Genomic DNA, 18979 nt, shown 5'->3' with positions numbered 1-18979 from the left:
TGTAAGAATATGTTTGTAAAAATAATTCTTCATATTTGCAGCATGTGGTTCATTTACAGTGAACATATCCATACTTTAATATTTCTGTTTGTTCCTATAATACAGAATGTTCTTCATCATTTTTCTGTGTCTTCTGTGCGGTTCATCTTGGGCTCGGTGTGAGTATAATATTAACTCAGCACATCAACGAATATTAATTCCTTCACTACTAGTCATATAAATGGCTTATAAAAAATCACATACATACTCGGCCCACAAAGTGCATCAAAAATTTCAACCAAAACATCATTCAAGGCTGCAATCAAAATGTAACTATTCATAGACATTGGATGCGTTTTGTGAAAACATTTTCCTTCCTACTACAGGGTGTAACTTATACCAAAGATAGTTTAAATCCGGCTTCAGAAACCTATATATTACAAATTCTAATCCTATGTGTGGCCAACATAAAAGGCCTGCATAAGTCATTGCTGGTCGCTGGATCTTAGAATTTGTAATCAACTGAATCTAAATTGAGCACACTTAAAAGTGCTATTCCAGTCACGTCCTTGTGAATGTTTAATTGGGAGAAGCAAAAATGTTTTACAGTGTCACAATACTGTAAGCAAGTTTTACAGGGCAAAAGCACAAAGACAGCAGGCAAGAGCTTGTGGCACAGGCAGGCAGTGTTCAACAAAACAGTCAAAGTCAATAATCGTTGGTCAATAAACAGGCTTGGATCGGAACAGCTAGCTAATGGCTTAACAAAAACACTCAAATGTGACCTGACGAACAGAAGTCAACAATTTCGCAAAGACATGCCATGAACACTGAGCTTTATGCAGGTGTAGACAGGTGCAGACAATTAGCTTGAGAGCATCATGTGAATGGAAATCAGGTATGGAGGATTGACAAGTTAACAAGATGATTAGTAATCATTAGTAATAAACCTATCCTGACCTAGCATTAGGAAATTAGTAAATGACATGCACAAGAAACGTAAGGTAACATGAACACATGGTTAGAATGTTAGTATTACCCAATCCTGATCTAAAGTTAGTAGATTAGTAAGTAGACAAGGGAAAATGAAACAATTAGGGTGTGAGTGACAGAAAGGGAGAGAGAGAAAGCAGGAATGCAAGGTTTGCGAAAAAGACACGGAAAAGTGTATGCTAAACAATGAACGGGAAAACGTAATATGAAACAAACATAAATCGTGACATAACAAGTTTGCAAACTGTGACATGAATAAACTATAACCTGACAAGACAAAACAAAAAAATACATCGTAACAAGAACTGAACATGAAACATGACATGAAAATTAAATGTAACAAGAAATAAAACATAAAAACGTGGCGAGACAAGACAAACATAATACGTGACATGACAATAAAATAACTAAGACAATAACTAAACATGAAACATGAAACATTACAAGCATAAAACGTGACAAGAAGCACGTCAGCTCAGCTGCATGGAGGCTTTTGAAAAAGAGGAACCTGTTCCAACAGTCGACTCAATTACACGTTTTTCAGCTATGACGTAGAAGAAGGGAACTTTTCATAGAAAATCAGTGTAAAACTGTCAAACTCTCTGAATGCAGTGAGTTATAAAAAAATGGCTACCCAATATATAGGAAAACTAAATGACAATGTTTGCTATCAATACAGCATTTACGGCGGCATCCTTAGAAATTGTATTGTGATACTCTGAGTGCAAAAACAACAGCATAGATGGTGTCATTTACTTCATTGTATGATAAGATGATGAGTCCCTTCCTGTTGCACTGATAGTATAGGGCCTTTCATTTAAATACTATCTTTATTTATCTTGTGTAAGTTCACTTGGTATGTCATGGTAATGTAATTTGCTGGATGAATGTTGACAAAACACACCATTTGCAGTTAATGAAATAAGCGATTATGAATGCTTATGTAGTGCTTATGAAGGAGTTATACACTGTACACTCAGTGAGCACTTTATTAGGTATTTATTAGACTTAAGTTTTCTTCTGCTGTAGCCTATCCACTTATAGTTTTGACAGGGTGTGTGTTCAGAGATGCTCTTCTGCATACCAGTGTTGTAATGTGTGGTTACTTGCGTTACTGTGACCTTCCTGTTAGCTTTGAATATTCTGGCTATTTTCCTCTGACCTCTCTCAACAACAAGGCATTTGTACCTGCAGAACTGCTGCTCACTGGAAGCTTTTTTTTATTTTTTATTTTGCACCATTCTCTGCAAACTCAAGAGACTATTGTGTGTGAAAATCCCAGGAGATCAGCAGTTTCTGAGATACTCAAACCACCCGTCTGGCACCAACAATCATTCCACGGTTAAAGTCGCTGACATCACATTTTTCCCCTTCCCTGATGGTTGATGTGACCAAATACATCATTAATAAATAAATAAAATTAACCATAAAACTTTTTTTTTTTTTTAAAGAAATGAATGGCAACATGTGATATTTGTTCCAAAAAAATTGATAAAGTAACAGTGTTGAAAGTAACAGGTTTGAGTTTTTAGAAATGTATTGTGGCTAACTAGCATCCATGCTAATGGCATGTGGACAACGAGGAGATTCAAATAAGTTACCTAAAATGTATATTTTTTTAATAAGTTACTTTCAAGCTATAATTTTGGCAACAGGGTACTTTGGTACTTTGAGTGTGTCAATATCACAGTATCAGTAAAAACAGAAAAAAGAAAGAGAGAGCCTCTTTATGTTGTTATGGGATACAACAAATTAAATTAAATTAATTAAATTAGTTGGCTACACCCAAAATGCTATAGCCTGTGTGCCATGCATCTCAGACCAACACTGGGCTCCAGAATTATTGACACCCTTAATACCCTTAAGGCTGCATAGAATAATCAACATAGATAATGATCAATATTTTATGTTCAAACATACTGTCACATTGTTGAACTTTTGGTTGTTATCCACCAGGTGTCTGTATTTGTGGTGACAGTAACACATTTCTAACACATAACATTTTAACAGAAGAACCAGCCTAAAGCTTGTACTATTCCCAGATTTGATGATGCAGGTGTCAATTGCCTGGGGGGGTGCTCCATCATGCTTTTTACACTAATCTTAGGGCTAAAGGCAGAATCGCCGTTTCACAATGGGCAACATTGAGCGAAAGGCATTCTAAAAGCCTGAGTGGTACAAACCTTTCCTTGACCATATCCTGGTCTTCGGAAATTATCCACTCTTTCATGTCCTCGACCGAAACATACCAGGGGATCAGACCACTCTCCCGTAGGTTCATGAAATCAGTCACTACCTCTTTCTGCAAAGCATGATCACCCGTTGTAAACACAGCAGCACTGAACGAAATCAGAAACTTCTTGATGTCTAAAATATCTCACCTGCTGTCAATATTTCTTCTTTCCCCAGCAAAGCACAAAAGTGGCAATGTATTCCACGAGGGAATCCAACGCTCCATAATCCTGCAATAGTCAAGAAAAAGCAAGACTGCATTACAGCACAGAGGCTATAGCGCAAAGTTGCTTTAAGGCTAACTGAACAGTTTTGTCCTTTGGATAATACAGGCCCACTTATGAATATTTTGGAGGGATTTGCACTTTGGATCATTAGCATACATTACTTTTGCTCCCACCAGTCACGTTCATGCTGAGCTTATAGTCTACCAAATTCTTTCCATGTGCCTCACAATCGTAACATTGTGTTGACCAATACAAATGAATGACATTCACATTTACACCATTAAACTTTATTTGTACTTATTTATCTACTGTCGCCCATACTTATGTTCTGATACTGTCGCCCGTTCACTTCATGTTTCAACAGTGTTGTATTAATGAGCTGCTGTACTGTACAGGTCTACCTAATAAAGTGCTTGCTGAGTGTCTTTATACCAATCACCCAGGACTTTCAAATGGTTTATAAAAGTGGACCTATTTGTAATGTAGCCTGCATGAGTAGTTGTTTGACCAGACAGGACTGCTTTTGACAGTAGTTCTTCAAAGTACTTTTTGCTGGTGCTGTGTGCAGGTGTGGCGCCATGGAATGTGGTATTGTTTATAATTTTGTTCATAATATGCATTTTGTTCATAATATGCATTGCTTCTTATGATACCCCCATAGTGCATTTTTTAATGTTCGTTGAATATTTATTTGGTTGTTCAAACAGTATTTTGGACAGTTTGCCTGCAACTGTTTTTCGCACACCACTCCTAGCCGCTAGGTGGCAGTAGTCACACCGGATATCGCTGTACCTTGGCCAGAGAGTCCGCTTATAATAAGCGACTTTGGGCTTCTTCTTTTTTTAAGTTGCTTAAGTTAACTTAAGTTGCTAACAAGCGACATTGTTTTTTTTTTTTTTTTACATTTATGGTATTGTAGAGGAGTAGCTAGGAAGCGGAGCCGAAAACAACTTATCTGTTGAGTACACCCACTGTGTCTCGTTTATTCACAACAATAACACACCGCTAAACAGGAAGTCCCACCCTTATAACAGTGCGGGCGGAAGCAATCACCACAACTCCCGTTCCGGGACGGATCAGGTGAATTACACTCGCTGCCCATAATACCTTGTAGAGTCCGCTACAGTATCTTATTTTCCACAATGCATTGAATGACACTGTCTGCTCACTAATATCAAAGGTGCTGTTAGGTGTCACCCTCCCACGAATCCTCACGTGAACTACTCCTATGCGCAGAGTCCGTCATGAAAAACAATAAAATCTAAGCTTAAAATAGTGATATTTCATCAAAATCACTTCATTCTACATGTCTCATTTAAAATTCCACCAAAAAATAAACCGTTTTCACGATCCATATTCTGTAAAAAAAACACAAAATTGACGTCAAACTGTAAATAGTTCAACATGACAGGAGAATCCCAGAAACTGCTTTTTAGATAACATAATGTATTGCTTTCTGATAGGCATTATGATATATGTAGCTACCGAAGAATATGCATTTCCCAACTAAGTTTAAATGAAACCCCGCCCATTTCTGCATGACGCGGGCATCTACGAAACAAGGGAACGCCTTCATTGGAGAATCACGTAATTTCAAATTTGTTGCCCTATCATCATAATTTATGATGATGAAAGAAGTAAGAACCCCACTGATTCATCATCCATTTTGTTGAAACCTGATTTTCACAAACAATGCCGCTGACAAAGTGGGCCAAGTATGGCAAAAAGTATAACAAAGACTGGGAAAAGGAAAAAGAACTCAAAGACTGGATACGTGCAGTGGTCGGTGATAACAGTAAAGCTGTGTGCAGGTACTGTAAAGCGGAGATTCGTGCTCACCATGCAGACCTCCTGCAACATGCTAACACGGACAAACACAAGAGGAATGCCAAGCCATTTTCCTCAACACGTCTGACAGACATCGGGTTTAGTGTGTCAAAACCCTCGACCACTATTCAAAAGGCTGAGCTTCAGCTAGCTAGCTATATCGCTTGTCACACAGCAGTTAGTTCAATCGATACTTGGGTGAATTGGTAGGTTCGGTCTTTGAAAAGGACTTGAGCATCCATCGTACAAAATGTATAGCACTTATCAGGAATGTCATAGCCCCCTGCATGTTCAAAGACTTGCTAAAAGATAACGGAGAGTCTCAGTATTCACTAGTAATAGAAGAGAGCACAGACGTCACCGCAGTAAAGCAGCTGTGTGCAGTAGTACGTTACTTCAGCGTCTCATTGAACAAAATTTTCAACATTTTTGGGCTTAATGGATATGCAGGGAGAAACAGCAGAAGCAATCGCGACAACACTGACTCTTCACAGCATCGGTCTTGATTTCAAGAAGTGTGTAGGCATCGGAACCGACGGCTGTAGTGTCATGGTTGGAAGGAAAAACTCAGTCTATACTCACCTTCTCAAAAAGAACGAGAAACTCCAATTGCTGAAGTGCGTCTGTCATTCTATTCAACTTTGTGTCAGCAAAGCCGTTGAAACACTGCTTCGCAATCTCGAGTTTTTAATTTCACACTCACACAACTGGTTTTCTCACAGTGCACTGAGGCGCAGAGAATCTGCTAAAATATACCAATTAATAAATCCCGGTGAAAAGCCACTGATGCTGGCACAGCTTTCAGGCACTAGATGGCTCTCCATACATGACTGCTGTGTGCGTGTACTAGGGCAGTGGGACGAGCTGAAGTTGCATTTCCAGCTGTGCAAAGATGCAAAACGATGCTATGATGCAGAAGTGCTCTACCAGATGTACTGTGATCCTCTGAACAAACTGTACCTGGAGTTTCTCATGCCCATCTTGCATGAGTTTTCTAGAGTCAACAAGCTGTTTCAACTAGAAACTGACAATGCATTCAAAATGCTGGACTGCCTACAGTCATTTTTTCGTACACTTATCTCAAGAGTGATCACACCCAGCGCCATTCCTCCGTCCGATTCCAAACTCCTTGATGTCAATTTGGATGACGCAGCCAATCAACTGCCCGTGTGTGCTGTTAATTTCGGGTTGCAGTTGCAGTTTATTAACCTGTTATTACAGGTTATAATGACAAAAAAACTATTAGGATCCCACACTTTGGGACTTGTTTGGTGTGGGATCATGTCTTGTATGTTTAAGTTATTTAGTTACAGCTTGTGTGGTTATGGTGGTGGTTTATTGGTGCTCTTGTTTTCCTCTCAGCTGTTATGTGTTTGTTCATTAGGTTGTCTTGTTATTTTTCATAATGTTAGGAATATTAGGTCTGTGTCCTGTTTATATGCTAACTTGTGTTATGTCTCCATCTGCTGTCCAGGTAAAGGAGGGGACTGCAGACGATGCTAGCAGCAGAGCGTCCCAGCGGAGATCGATCTTTTTTTTTTCTTTTTAATTGCCTGGGCAGCAATATAGGAGTTCTGTTGTCTGTTAGCATTTGTTGGTTCGTTGTCTTGGCTAAATCTAGTCTTCTGTGTTTGGCATGGTGGAACATACTCATGGCCTGTCCTGGCTTCTGTCAGTTTTCCACCTGCTTCGGTTGCAGTCTCACACCTGCTTTTGTTATGTGACTAGTTTTAAAGTCTGTGCGGCTCTCTGTTTTCTAGACTTTTGTTCTGTTAAATACCTTTTTGATAATACTCTTCTGTTATTGAGCCCTGCGAGGTCCTTGTTTGGAATATTTTCATTTCATTTTGTAAAGTAAAAGACATTTTCACTTCAACACCAGTCTGCGCCTGCGTTTTGGTTCTGTACAAATCCTTGACAAAAACAAGCAAAACACTAATAAACACATACCCATATATAGTAATAATAATATTATATGGTTTTAATAATTTTTATTATAAATATGTGGCCATAATAGAGTTGGGCTTGTTTTGGGCTTGTTTCCGAAGATGAGGTTGCTTATTTGTCTCGCGAGAGTTGGCAACCCTGTAGTGTGAATGAAAGCAGAAAGCAGAAGCGTATCATAGCTGCTTATCGTGACTACAGTTTAGCTAACAATATTTTCACGTGTTGTTGCAGGTGAGAAAGTAATATAACATCACGATAAGTACTGTTTAGAACTTATGATTTATATTATCTCATGCTGAATGTCCGGTGTTTGTTTAGGAGAGGAATGAACTTTCATTCCTCTCCTAAACAAACACCGGACTGTGAGGATGGGGTTGGGCGGAGAGCCAGTAGCGACTAAAGGGGAAACCCTTTTAAAGCGAGCACGCAAACGTGTTCGCCACTAAAACTCAATATTAGGCGATAACCCCTACTCCCAGAACAGAGGGAGGAAAAAAACTAACCCGAAGGCGAATTAGAAGGATAACAGAAATTAAGCCAAAAGCGGCTGGGAAAATAAAACAGCCCTCCAAAACAGGGCGAAACTCAAAACCCAAAATGTGCTTGACACACAGCACTGACGGTAGCAGACCGGGACCGCCGAAAAGAAAATACAACCTAGCGAGGCGCAGCTCGGGAAGAAAACACAAACCAAAAATACATACCAGGGGACAACGTCCCCCAACCACTCTGATACCCCCAGCCCTGTGGACGCATTCTGGAGCGAATTGTGGGCGTATTCCGCCCACGTGAGTTGACGACTCCACGAAGTGGGGTTGTCAACCGCCAGACACCGTAGCGTGTTCTCGAGGGTCTGATTGGTGCGTTCCGTCTGCCCGTTGGTCTCGGGGTGAAAACCAGAGGACAGGCTAGCCGAAGCACCCAGCAGAGAACAGAACGCCCGCCAGAACCGGGAGGTGAACTGGGGTCCACGATCTGATACTACGTCTTGAGGCAGCCCGTGCAACCGGAACACATGGTCAACCACCAACCGTGCGGTTTCCACTGCCGATGGTAATTTGGGCAGTGCCACGAAGTGGGCCGCCTTGGAAAACCGATCCACCACCACTAAAATGACCGTGTTCCCCTCGGATGGTGGCAACCCCGTGATAAAGTCCAGCGCAATGTGACTCCAGGGGCGCCTCGGGACTGGTAACGGACGTAGCCGCCCTGCTGGGGGTCGGTGGGAGCTCTTACTGCGCGCACAGACTGGACATGCGCCCACAAACTCGTGGACGTCCTTTTCCCGCCAGCCGTGAGGCGTGCCCCCACTGTAGCACCTGGGACCAGACCCCAGCGGGCACAAAAAGGCAGTGCGGCGGACCCCCTCCAGGATCCGGGTCACGGCGTAATGCTCTCCGCACCGCTGACTCAATCTCCCAAATGATAGGCGCTACAATCCGAACCCCAGAGAGAGAGCGTCTGGCTTAATGTTTTTAGATCCTGGACGATACATTACAGTAAATGAAAAACGCGCAAAAAATAGCGCCCAGCGCGCCTGACGTGAGTTGCGCGTTTTAGCGGTCTGGATGTATTCCAGGTTCTTATGATCTGTCCACACAGTGAACGGATGTTCCGCCCCCTCAAGCCAGTGCCGCCACTCCTCCAAGGCCAGTTTGACCGCTAGCAGTTCTCGATCCCCCACGTCATAGTTTCTCTCGGCCTGAGACAGTGACCGTGAGAAAAACGCGCAGGGATGCACTCTATTAATTGTCGGTGCCGGAGAGCAGGGCCATGAAAGAGTACATTCGGGACGCCCTAGCCAATGGGTTCATCAGACTGTCCTCATCACCGGCGGGGGCGGGGACCTGATCTTGGGGAGACCGTTGCGAAAGAATAGCCCCCACCCCCAGCTAGGAGGCATCAACCTCCACAATAAACGGCAGGGACGGGTTAGGGGTTATCAAAATGGGTTCCGAACAGAACCTTTCTTTTAAACCCACGAACGCCGCCTCTGCCCGAGGTGTCCAAACAAAACGCGCCGGGGCACTCTTCCTAGTGAGTGCTGTGATGGGCGCGACTACCGTGCTAAAATTGCGGATGAACCGCCGATAAAAGTTGGCGAACCCTAGGAATCTCTGCACCTGTTTTACCAATTCCGGGGTTGGCCAATCCTTCACGGCAGCAATCTTTCTCGGGTCCATTTCGGTTTTGCCGGCGGAAACGATAAACCCGAGGAAAGACACTGAACTCGTGTGAAACACGCACTTCTCTGCCTTAACAAAAAGGCGATCTTCTAATAAGTGTGTCAGTACTATTTTTACGTGCCGGATGTGCTCTGAGAGGGTGGCGGAGAAGATCAGAATATCGTCCAGGTAGACGAAAACGAACTTCTCCAGCATCTCTCGAAGCACATCATTGACGAGCGCCTGGAACACCGCGGGGGCGTTGGTGAGGCCAAACGGCATAACCAGATATTCGTAATGACCAGAGTGTGTGTTGAAGGCTGTTTTCCATTCGTCGCCTTCCCGTATGCGTACCAAATTGTACGCATTGCGGAGGTCTAATTTGGTGAATATTGATGCCGTTTGCAGGCGCTCAAATGCAGAGTTCATCAATGGAAGGGGGTACCTATTTTTTATGGTGATAGCATTCAAGCCTCTGTAATCGATACAGGGTCTTAGGCTCCCGTCCTTTTTTTTAACAAAAAAGAACCCCGCCCCCGCCGGTGATGAGGACGGTCTGATGAACCCATTGGCTAGGGTGTCCCGAATGTACTCTTTCATGGCCCTGCTCTCCGGCACCGACAATGAATAGAGTGCACCCCTGGGAGGGATTGTACCCGGATGCAACTCTATTGCACAGTCGTACGAGCGGTGTGGAGGTAACATGGTCGCCTGTTGCTTGCTAAACGCCTCAGCCAATTCACGATACACCCTCGGGACATTTGATGGCAGCGAGAACCCAATAGCCCCCATTATCCGGTTCTCACTCCCACTGATAGAGGTTTGCAATAGGCTCTCGGCGTCCCAGTCTGTGACGTCACTACCCTCTCCCTCGTCAATAGGGAGATTCCAGTCACAGACTGGGTCCCACTCCAGGCTCCCTTCCTCCTCCTCCTCCTCCTCCTCCTCCTCCTCCTCCTCCTCCGGTATCCTAACCTCCTCCTCGTCCAATTCGGACCCTATGTCTGTATCAGTAGGAGGAGACGCGGAGGTATTCCCGCGATCTGAGTGGGCTGCGCATTGTGGACCCCACCGAGACACCGGGTGACTTCGGCTACCCCAGTTTATGTGAGGCTGGTGCTTGACTAGCCAGACATGCCCTAAAACTATCGGATATGCCGGGGACTCGACCAAATAAAAATATATGCGTTCCCAGTGCCCCCCAAACGGGCTTCGCATGACAACCCGCTCTGTCCGTTGGCGTACCACTCCAGACCCCAAAGGACGCCCGTCTAGCGCCGTAATCGACTGAGGCTGAGGCATAGATCGAACCGGCAGTCTCTTCTCTTTAGCCCACTGCCTGTCAATAAAATTGTCCACCGCCCCGGAATCAATAAAGGCTTCTGCCCCAACGACAACCCCTTTCCATGTCAGTTCGATCGGTAGGATGGTGCGAAAGCTAATACCCTCGAGCTGTCCCACTAGTGACTTTCGCTCCACTAGTGGGACTGCTCTTTTTGCTTTCTTTAGGTCGGGGCAGTTTTTCTTTTGATGCCCTGGCTGATTACAAAAAAAAACATAGCCCTCCTCTCCAGGGTTGTCTCCTCGAGTGTGCCATAGTAGTAACCCCCAGTTGCATCGGCTCTTCCCCTCTGTGTGCCTCCTGGTTCCCCTCGGTTCTTAGAACCCTACCTAGGGGGGACGGGACAGACCAATTAACCCCGCCCGTGCGGACAACCTTTTCTCTTTCTCGTTCCCGAATCCGGTTGTCAATACGGATGGCTATGGAAATTAGCGACCCTAAATTCTCCGGGGGGTCCACGGTAGCGAGGACGTCCCTAACAGGGTCTGATAGCGCACCCGTAAACAGAGTCATCAGTGGTTCGTCAGCCCACCCCGTCTCCCCGGCCAGAGCCTGAAACGCCACAGAGAATTCTGCTGCACTTTGGGTTCCCTGCCTCATCCACGTTAAGCGGACCGCGGCCTTTTTGCCCGTAACATTGTGATCGAATACCCGTGTCATTTCTTGCATGAGGTGCTGAGAGGCACTCATTAGGGGCGACTGTGCTCGGATCAGCGGTTCCGCCCAGGCCAGAGCGGTTCCGGTCAGTAACGACAGGATAAATGCTACCCGTGAATCCTCAGTCGAGAACCGGGAAGGCTGGGCTTTAAAAAAAAATCAGGCACTGGGAGAGGAACCCCCTACACTTGCCCGCCTCTCCCCCATACCGCAGCGGCAGCTGTAACTTGGGCTCCCTGACCATAGGTGTGGTAAATGAGTGGGGGATTGTCTGGGGATGATGCTTGTACCTGAGCTGAGCGAAACTCGCTCGCTAGTTGCCGAAAACTGTCGGCGAGACCCAGCAGCACGTCCTGCTGACTGCCTAGCCTGGCCAGGATCTCGTCCTGGCTTTGGAACACTAGGGTCTGCTGCTCAGTGGTGGCAGCTTGCTGTGCCTGTAGCGCATGCAGCGCCTGTTCCTGCCTATTTAGAGCAGCCTGCTGGGCAGCTACCACCGCTTCTAACGGGGAATCTCCCACCTCCATTCCCAAATTAGTCGCTGGTCTCTCCAAGGTGGCTTGTGTGTACTGTGAGGATGGGGTTGGGCAGAGAGCCAGTAGCGACTAAAGGGGAAACCCTTTTAAAGCGAGCACGCAAATGTGTTCGCCACTAAAACTCAATATTAGGCGATAACCCCTACTCCCAGAACAGAAGGAGGAACAAAAACTAACCCGAAGGCGAATTAGAAGGATAACAGAAATTAAGCCAAAAGCGGCTGGGAAAATAAAACAACCCTCCAAAACAGGGCGAAACTCAAAACCCAAAATGTGCTTGACACACAGCACTGACGGTAGCAGACCGGGACCGCCGAAAAGAAAATACAACCTAGCGTAAAAAACTAGGCACGAGAAAATAAAACCCTCGAGGCGCAGCTCGGGAAGAAAACACAAACCAAAAATACATACCAGGGGACAACGTCCCCCAACCACTGACTCACACGAATCAAAAGAAAGAAAAACCAAAACCAAAAAACCTTAGAGGAAGGCGCCAGCGAACACAATACCAGCGGAACGCCTTCCTTACCTTTTTTAAGCTTTTCTTTTTGTTAGCAACCACCAGCACAGTACCTGACTCCCAAAACTACTGATAGAGTCTACCTTGTGCTTACCGGCTTGGCGCAAGAGCGAACAGTTGACACACAAGCAGTGAAGGAGAGTCAGTACTGAGCTTAAATGTGCTCCCGGGAGGTAATTCCCCTAACGCCAATGAGGAACAGGTGCGAACAATGATCCTCGGCCCTCTGCTGGTAACAGCGGGTATTACCTCCCACATGACACCGGACATTCAGCACGAGATAATATAAACCATAAGTTCTAAACAGTAGCTTGTTAGCATAACCACGTGTCTCGGCACGGAGAATAACGTTAGACTAGTGAAGTTGGGAGTGAGCTGTTGTTTCTGGGTTTAAAGGCGCCGTTTTGGTAATGTCACAGCATAAAGGTTAAACCGTGAATGTTATAAAATATGGTGCTAATAGTAGTAATAGCTGGATCATTGTTATTATTTCATTTTCTTGTTTTGGTAATGGTAGTATAGTAATATAATACATGTTATATTTTGACATAATATGATAATTTCTCTGATCGTCATAAAATATTGTAAGTGCAGAGCAAGTCTTGTCAGTGTGAATGAAAGCAGAAAGCAGAAGCGTATCATAGCTGCTTATCGTGACTACAGTTTAGCTAACAATATTTCCATGTGTTGTTGCAGAATACAATAAAATATGGATATCACAAAGTGTCATTATTCAAGTTATTCAACACATGTGAGGCAATTTAAATCAATCACTTTTTACAGAATCTGTAGACATGGAAATGTCGGCTATTTAAGACACAAAAAATGAATCCCGTCAGACATAAAATAAGCTTGGTGAAAATAAATAGCGTACCTCTCGGATTCTGGCATGAATTCCGCCGAACTGTGTTTCCATGTCCATATTGCTTGATGAATAATTGATTGATTAATAATTTATCCTTATTAACGTTGTGTTTATTATACATGCCAGAACATAAAACATAGCAGGATCATTTCTTTCAAATTTCGTCTTCATTTATTGAATTCTGAAATGGACTGTAAGGCATCTGTGACGTCAAACCCTGAGCTTGATTTTTGAGGAATTAGGTGTCATTTAAATAAATCATTCTGGACTTTTGTTTCAAATGAAAATGGTTTCAAATAAAATGGAACCGTTTAGTAATTTAGCCTGCTAATGTAGTTGTTTCACCAGATAGGCCTACCTTTCACAGGATGCTAATTCTTCGGAGGGATAGGCCTACTCTTACTGGAATACACTTTCATGAAAATAACACAACCCGCCTCTTTACAGTAGCATCAACTCAAGCAAATGTGACAATCCAGAAGCTAGAATCCGAAAAACCGTACATTACTTATAAAAACAATTTATGACACGCGGGGATTCGATTTTTAAATCGGTGGTTTTGAATAACAACATCCCTTATGGAAAATGACCTCATGTAGCTACACTAAACTTTTTTTGGTACTGTGTGTAGGCTAGGCTATAGTAAACAGTTTTACAGCATCTCAGAAAATGTAGGCTATTTAATGTACACAGAAAATTATTCCCGTGAGATGCAAAAAGATCTCTGTGAAAATTACCTAATTTTTAAATTAATAACTTCAAAAATAAATAGCATACCTCTCCGATTCTGGAATGAATTCCGTCGAGCTGCCGTTCAATGTCCGTATTGAACTGATGCGTATCCTTATTGAAGCGTCGTATATTAAATACTCGCCAGAACTGTGTTCAAGCATTTCTTGTGTGTTCCGTATTTATTTATTGAATTTTGAAATGCATCTACTGAGACGTCACAACCTGAAAATACATATATCAAAAATACATTCAGGTGAAATTACTTAATAGAAAGTGACGTGGCAACGCAAAGCTGAATATAATTGTGCACAAGCAGGTTGGTCACATCTTTGGTCTTTCCATGCTGTAGCCCATTATATATTAATTCAGGCATAAATATGAATACCACTAGCACACAGGTGTCAAACTCCAGTCCTGGAGGGCCGTAGTGTTGGGGTGTTCTGGGTTCTGGGTTAATTCAAGTCATTGATTGGTTAAAGTATCCACATGCCTTGTTCTCAAGGCCTAAAAGGCCTGGAAAGGAAACCACAAAACCCGCAGACAGTGCGGCCCCCTGGGGATTCAGTTTGACACCCCTGCACTAGCCTATTTCTTAAACCAGGGATGGGCAACTCCAGTCCTGGAGGGCTAGTGTGTAGTATGCAGGTTTTTACTGCCACCAGTTACCCTGGCTCAATCAGCAAATTAGCCATATGCACCATTTATTCACTCGTAAATTAGACTACAATAAAATTATACAAGACAAGAACATTTATCAGCGGCTGGTTATATCACACAATGCGGCTAAAAACACATTATGTAAACGATTGCGCTAATTAAACCGCAATTGCAATTCCACGATTTTTACGAGCTGTTAAATTGTCTTAATAGGTGCTTTTCACGATTAGAGGTGTTGTACCCTCTTAGGCCACAGAAACCGCGATGCATGCCATGAAGAATTCAAAGTCCCATATTCACACCAACAATGTTTTAAATTAACAAATTAAAGATTGAGGTGAATCAATATGCTTCTAATTGCTGAAAATAACCATTTGGTGGATAATGAAGTAACAAAGTTTTTGTTTTACAAAGACTAAAACAAGCCAAACCTGCATTGTGTTAATAAATCCATCCATTATCTTAACAGGCTTATCCTGAACAGGGTTGCAGGAGGGCTGGAGCCTATCCCAGCATACATTGGGCGAAAAGCAAAAAATACACCCTGGACAGGTCGCCAGTCCATCGCAGAGCGAACGCGCCATTGACTCATACTTATGGGCAATTTAGATTCTTTAATCAACCTAGCCTGCATGGCTTTGGACTGTAGGAGGAAACTGCAGTATCCAAAAAAAAATCCATGCGAAACGGCAAGGCCCAGCTAACTGGGATTCAAACCTGGGATCTCCTTGCTGTGTGACAGCAGTGCTGCCCACTGCACCATCCGTACCACCCCCAATATAGCACCACAAGCACAATGTGAACATGTGACTTTATTATTTATAGCATGCAGGGGTATATCTGAATGAATGTGGCTCAAGAGGGTAAACATAGTAAAGGTTAATAGGGATTATACACTTAATGAGCAATTTATTAGGTAGAGCTTCACACCAGCTTGTTAATGCAAATATTTAATCAGCCAATAATGTGGCAGCAACTAAATGTGTAAAAGCATGCATAGACAAGAGTTTCAGCTGGGGAAGAAATGTGATCGAGGTGACTCTGACTGTGGATTATTGGTGCCAGACAGGGTGGTTTGAGTATCTCTTTTTCGTTTTTACGTAATGCTTGGGCAACACTGAAATGACAAATGGAAAAGCTACATGAATACATTTATTATTTTATTATACATTGATATACAATTGTTTTAACCCATTCACACATTACATTAAACACCTTAAAATTCACATCATTGAAATCAGACATAGGAGAGGCCGAGGGCGGCTACTAACTTATCTACGAACTACTGACTCTTATAGACTGGGAAATCTCTCACCTGGACTACGCAAACCCAGTCTGTTAGACTAGCAACTCTATTTTAGAGTAGCAACCCACCTGCCTAAACGAGCAAACCACTCTCCAGAACAATTTTAATTAAATTCAGTTAATCTCAGTCTAAAGCAGGGTTGGGGAGCCTCCAGGCCATATACGGCCCTCCGGTCAAAATCACATGGCCCGCTGCGTTTCCGAGATTCAATAAGCTCTATCTTTTTTCTGCCCGTTTGGAACAAGTAGCCAGTCATAACTTTTTTAACAGCAATCCGCTTAACAAAATGATGAACCTTCCTTGCCTTAGAAGATGTAAATATACATCTCTTTTTTTATTGCAATATTCAAATGACAGAATAACGGCCACGGTTTCATTATCCAATTAAAATATAGCAACGTCACGTGCAAAACATCAAATTGTTATCTCTCAAGTGTATGCTCAGGCAGTAAGAGCAGTCGTCTCATTGGCTCAGGCAGTAAGAGCAGTCATCTGGCAGTTGAAGGGTCGCCGGTTTGATCCCGCCCTTGATGTGTCGAAGTGTCCCTGAGCACCTAACCCCAAATCGCGCTTAACAAGCTTGCTGTTGCCTAGCATATCATAGCAGCCAATCGCAGTGAGTTTATGAGCAGCATCACTTGTACTGCGATTTGAATAAAGGCGCTCTATAAATATATCATGAAAACATTTACATAGTTCTTCTTCGGGCACGAAAACGGTGCTACGCAAACAGGTTTTTTTCCGCTGTATCTTATGCAAAAAATATATGTATCTTTTCGAAAAAGAAGGCGTGTTGCTAGATGGCGGACCCACAAACCGTATTACTAACCGTATATATAATTTGCCGAAAATTATATAAACTGTTGGATAGTTTAGTTTGTAAGTTTTTAATTCTATTAATACCTTCCCACCAGTCATGATTGCATTTTTAAAAAAGTATTCCTGCAGTGTTTCGTTCATAAATAACACTACTTCTTCTCGCAACGCAGTCAAACAGTCGCTGCATGGAGTGAATAATCGATCTGAGAGGGAGTCGATGGGTAGAGTAACGACACACGGAGAAGCTATCCCTTAAGCAACCGCCGAAGTGATAGTTCGTGGAACAGACGTAGAAAAGTGAACGACTTTAGTAAAGTATACCTTAGACCGTCTTCGTAAAGCGCTAAGAGACACTGTAATCGAAAAACACACCCCTTAACTCTCAGTGCTAACTGTCAAGGACACGGGCAGAGTAAGATATGACTGTACAGCTGATTTCTCCGGGACTCTCGAAGTTTTATGCCAGGAGTGTATCCATTTGACCTAGAACATTAATCACAGCTGAGCTTATGAAAACGCAAGAAACCACAGTGAAAACTGTCGAAAGGAGAGCAAAGAATGCTACGTACATTTACTCCCTTAGAAGAGAATAATTAATCAAATGTTTAGTATGTCTGTATATTGTAAAAGTATATTAGAAGTGAATATTAATTAAATGTTTAGTTTGTCTGTATATTTTCAATGATTACTGCTGCTTAGTTCGTCTTATAAAAGCGAAAGATACAGAGTGACGTGTACGGATGACGTGTTAGAGGGAGGGCATCCAGAACTTTATGAGATCTGGTAGTTTGCCAAGAGCAGGTGCGGGGTGAAGTGAGGACACGTAGTTGGCAGAATGCCCTGAACTTTGTACAGAGTTGGCAGAGCATAAGGACCGTTGGCAATTTGCCACAATGGCGTTGTGGGAGGAACGTTGGGAGGAGTTACGATAAGAAAAGTGTGGGTGATTTGCCAGAATGAGGTTTGAGGAGGAGTTGTAGGTGGAGTAACTGTGTATAAAATGGGTGTACAAATGACAGTCGGGGTTCAGTTCTGGAGAGCTGATCCGGCTTTATGCACGTGTGCTAATAAAGTCTGATTTTCCTGAAGGTCTTGCTGCCTGGTGTCGTCTTTTCCCTCGCGAAGATGTTTTTCGACAAATTGAAGATTTGGACTCTGTCGTTTCCTAGACACGACAAAAGCACTTGCAACTTTAATGGGAACCACAAGATTACCATTGTGTCGTTAAGACTATACTTTCAGGGATCATTTCTATAGTGTGTGACTGAGGAATGCGTTTTGAAAGTATTTGGTCTCGCTGCCCACGATGACGAGATAGTGCATCCCTTTCTGAGCATGAAGCGGATAGAGAATATTGGTTTTTAATCAACAGTTCTCTATCATTGATGACCGTTCCACTTCTGTAGAGAATGTGGAGGAAGGTGGATGTGTTCTGAGTGGTCAGTTTGTGATTGCAATTGCAATTAAAAACCTGTCGTTAAATAATGACTTAATAATCATCTGGGTCGATCCGATGGTGATGAAGATATATTTTTGTGTTTCTGATTCATGAGATAATTGCCAGAATAAAAGAGAAAGACCAGCTCGCTCATATCCAAAAACCTTTTGGGTTAATTATAGCATGCCTTCAGTTTTTAGTTTGCAGTTGCCTAAAAACATTGGGTTCAAAAGTAATTAATTAATGGCGCGACGTTTAGAAAAAAAATGACTGTAGAGATGCGGTGTCTCTTTTTATCCTGTGGTCAAAATAATCGGAAATGAAAGCACTTGCAACTTTAATGGGAACCACAAGATTACCATTATGACGTTAAGATTATCCTTTCAGGGAACATTTCTATAGTGTGTGACTGAGGAATGTGTTTTGAAAGTGTTTGGTCTCGCTGCCCACGATGACGAGATAGTGTAACCCTTTCTGATCGTGAAGCGGATAGAGAATATTGGTTTTTAATCAGCGGTTCCGCTTCTGCAGAGAATGTGGAGGAAGGTGGATGTGTTCTGAGTGGTTAGTTTGTGATTGTAATTCAAAATCTTTTGTGAAATGACGAGTTCATAATCGTCTTGGTTGATTAGGTGGTGAAGAAGATATGTTTTTATGCCTCTGATTGATGAGATAATTACCAGAATAAAAGAGAAAGGCCAGCTCGCTCTTATCCAAAACCTTTTGGGTTCATTATA

At 43.0% G+C, this 18979-nt stretch overlaps 1 non-coding gene and 1 pseudogene across 1 annotated transcript; both read left to right on the top strand.

The window, feature by feature from the left end:
• The first annotated feature begins 18030 nt into the window (after window positions 1–18030).
• LOC133115463 (small nucleolar RNA U3) lies at window positions 18031–18245 on the top strand. The gene has a single exon (XR_009705645.1). It is a non-coding gene; the product is annotated as a small nucleolar RNA U3 (small nucleolar RNA).
• A 368-nt stretch (window positions 18246–18613) lies between these two features.
• On the top strand, window positions 18614–18808 carry LOC133115608 (small nucleolar RNA U3; annotated as a pseudogene).
• The last annotated feature ends 171 nt before the right edge of the window (window positions 18809–18979 follow it).

Source organism: Conger conger, chromosome 16 (genome assembly GCF_963514075.1).
Source record: "Conger conger chromosome 16, fConCon1.1, whole genome shotgun sequence".
Taxonomy (NCBI): Eukaryota; Metazoa; Chordata; class Actinopteri; order Anguilliformes; family Congridae; genus Conger; species Conger conger.
The sequence above is the reverse complement of the archived record's forward strand: the minus strand, read 5'-3'. Positions and strand labels throughout refer to the sequence as shown.